The sequence below is a fragment of the Galeopterus variegatus genome, unplaced genomic scaffold, assembly GCF_000696425.1.
Source record: "Galeopterus variegatus unplaced genomic scaffold, G_variegatus-3.0.2 Scaffold3294, whole genome shotgun sequence".
Classification (NCBI taxonomy): domain Eukaryota; kingdom Metazoa; phylum Chordata; class Mammalia; order Dermoptera; family Cynocephalidae; genus Galeopterus; species Galeopterus variegatus.
The window spans coordinates 230,135-233,530 of NW_007729405.1; positions in this window are offsets into that span (position 1 = coordinate 230,135).

Genomic DNA, 3,396 nt, shown 5'->3' on the forward strand with positions numbered 1-3,396 from the left:
TGGGTTATAATACATTCGTGTCACTTTTCAATTTAATGTAATTTAATTTTTCATGATATATAAGAGAAGGAAGAGAATGCTGGCCAGAAGACAGACATTTAACAACCAGACACAGTGAGGGATAAAAGAAAAATTTCCACAAGACAAACCAATCCTCCTCCTTTTCTTCTTTAAAGTTACCAACACCCCTCTCAGGTCCCATTTCTGAAACAGTTCTGTGTGCTTTATATTTGTTTCTAGTCCCTTATGTCCTCTCTCTCTAATAAACTCACAAAATGATCTATGAGGCTTGAGTCAGGCTCCTCCCAGCAACACGGCAGGAAGTGCCAGAGGTGTATTGAGAACAAAGTCTCATTTGGCGTGGCATGCCAGGTAGCATCAATTTACAAGACACTCTCCAACATACCTGTATGGAAAAAAAAAAAAAAATCACAGCCATAGCACATTGTCCCATCTAAGCATGATAAAGGACATGGATATCTGAGGAGTAATAAAACTGGGGAGTAATAAATTCCATCTAGTGTGCTAGGATGGTTTGGTGTAGTTAAAAGATTTTGGGTGAGTTAGTTGTGCCACTAACCTTGGCCAAGCTACTTGACCACACTAAGGCTCTGTCACCCCCCCCACCTCCATCTGAGAAAAGGAATAATTATGCCTCAAAGATTGTTGTAAGAAGTAAAGGAGTTAACACCTGCAAAGCTTCTAGCAGAGTGCCTGGCACATAGCTTGAACTTAATAGTGTAATAGTAATGACAATAACAATAGTTATCATTACTTTTTATAATAATCCCATTAATCATTTTTAAAGGTCAGGTTTAGCGGCCAAGAATTCATGTAGAGCAACAGAGGATCTAAAGCAGATGTCTTCGGGGCCAGTGAAATGGAGGAAAGAGGATGATGTCCAGCCTCTGAAAAGCAGAGCGTGGATGCATCTCAAAGCTATATTCCCTTGCTACATATGTCTTCATTTTTCTTCTCCTTTATTTTAAAAACCATTTTCAATTAAAAAAAAAACAGCTAAAATGGGAATGTTAAATATCAAGTTCGGGTCAGTGTCTATGTCTTGAGGAATGGAAGAGGTAGAAAGGGCCCTTTAACAATATTGGCAATGTTCTCCACCTTCAGGCTACAAACTAGGTACGTAGAAATTTATTACAATCTCCTTTTATATATCTGAAATATTTCATGATACTTTTTCTAAAGGAGGTAAATTCATTAAACATAAAATGAACTCAAGGAGCATATGAGAGAAAATTTATAAAGATAACGTGTTTATCAGAACAAATTTGGCATGTGCTAAGTCTGAGGACTCCATTCTTATACATGGGGCAGCCCACTACTAATATATGGGAGATGGGGGCTCCCTCAGGGCAAGAAGCCTTCAAAAGTAGAGGATTTTTGTACACACCAAAGAGCAGGGCAGGAGTGGGGGCATCCTAGTCGGGCTTAGGCAGATCCAGATACTTTTCCAAGATGACTCTAATTGTGCAAAAATGTTGCTCCCCACCCGTGCTTCAGCCCACTCCCTTCCTGTGATCCTAGAATAACCACACTGCATAGCCATTAAAGAATTCAGTATTCTGAATGCTGACACCCCACTTATACTTTAAACCTTGCTTCCAACAGCTCAGTAAGTGGCAGAGGAGTGGAAGGTTAAAAAAGATACAGTTTATAGTTTCCCAAATCTAAAGAAAAAACAAGATTGCTTAGTTGCTGACAATAGCTGTAGAATCAATACAAGAAGAATGCAAAAGCTGTAAAGAGCAGAGGCTCAAGGGTCTACTTAAAAGTTCGCACTAAGAAAGAAACCTGAACACTATCTAAGGCACGAGGAAGACTTTCATAAGGTAAAAACGACCATCATTGTGCAGTGAAATATTCTGTTAGTCATGTCAATCGTTAGGCAGGCTTTTCTTTGTAGAGCATAAAGATCTTCAAATACATAGCTTTTCTATCCCTGAGGAATACATCTTGTGTGCAGATGATTACTCTATTAATAATGATCATGTCTTTTCAAAGAGGAATAGAATGCAACAAGATTTTAAGCTAAGTAAATAAATCATCTTCAAGATCTTTTAATATTGAAGGGTTGCCTTCAAATTTAGGAATGTGTTGTCTTTTATAGAAATTGACCAAAATACTGAAATTATAACCCTTAGGTGAAAATACAAATTTTTGAAGGGACATTTGAGTAGATATTTTTTACAACAGTACATCATTCTTCTTTATTTATTTATTTTTTATTATTTTTAAAATTTTTATTGAATCAAAATTGATTATATAAATTTTGGGGGTTCAACATTGAGCTATGTTGACCAAATCAATATTCCTAGCACATATATTGTTATAAATCGGAATTATTCTTTATGCCCCTTGTCCATTCTCTCCCCATCCCTCTCTCATCCTCCCCCCTCCCCCATCTAATTACCCTAGATTTCTTCTCTCCTTCTGAAAGAATAATGGTTAGTCTGTTGATTTGTTGCCTAGATGATCTGTCCAATGCTGAGAGGTGAGGTCAGGTCCCCCAATATTATCATAGAGCAGATGCTTCTTCTGTCACTCTGAAATGGGCTTTGTGGAGGACAGAGACATCCTCTTCTTCTCTTCGGTCTCTGCTGGTGACTCTCCTTATGTCAATGCACTCCAGTGGCTGGTGGACCATCTGCGTGGTGGTTGAGGTGTCTAGCTGCTTTTGCAGCAGCCACGGTTATTGTGGTGGCTGTGGTGGGCCACCCACATGGAGGTGATGTTTTTGGCATGCTCCTTGGTGCTGGTGGTGTGCCTGGTTGTGGGGTGTGTCTGGTCCCCTGGCTCCATGCCTCAGGTCACTGGGTGGGCCCCAAGATGCTGGCGTGGTATGCCTGGTTGTGGGAGGGGTATCCAGTTCCCTTCTCCATGACTCGGGCCCCTGGGCAGGCCCCAAGGCGCTGGTGCAATGTGCCTGGTTGGGGGGGGGAGTCCAGTCCCCTTCTCCATGCCTCGGGGTCACTGGGCAGGCCCTGAGGTGCTGGCGTGGTGTGCCTGGTTGTGGAAGGGAGGTCTGGTCCCCTTCTCCATGCCTTGGGTCACCGGGCTGGTCCCCAAGGTGCTGGCACGGTGTGCCTGGTTGTGGGAGGGGAGTCTGGTCCCCTTCTCCATGCCTTGGGTCACAGGGCTGGGCCCCGAGGTGCTGGTGTGATGTGCCTGGTTGTGGGAGGGGGTCCAGTCTTCAGCTGCATGCCTCAGACCCCATGCCTTATGCCCCTAGGCAGGCCTGAGGCGCTAGCGGTATGCCTGGATGTGAAAGTGGTGTCCGGTCCCCAGGCTCCATGCCTCATGTCCCCGGGAGGGCCTGAAAGGCGCTGGTAGTGTGCCTGGGCCAGAACTAATTTTTTGTCCTTTGCTTACTTCTAAAAT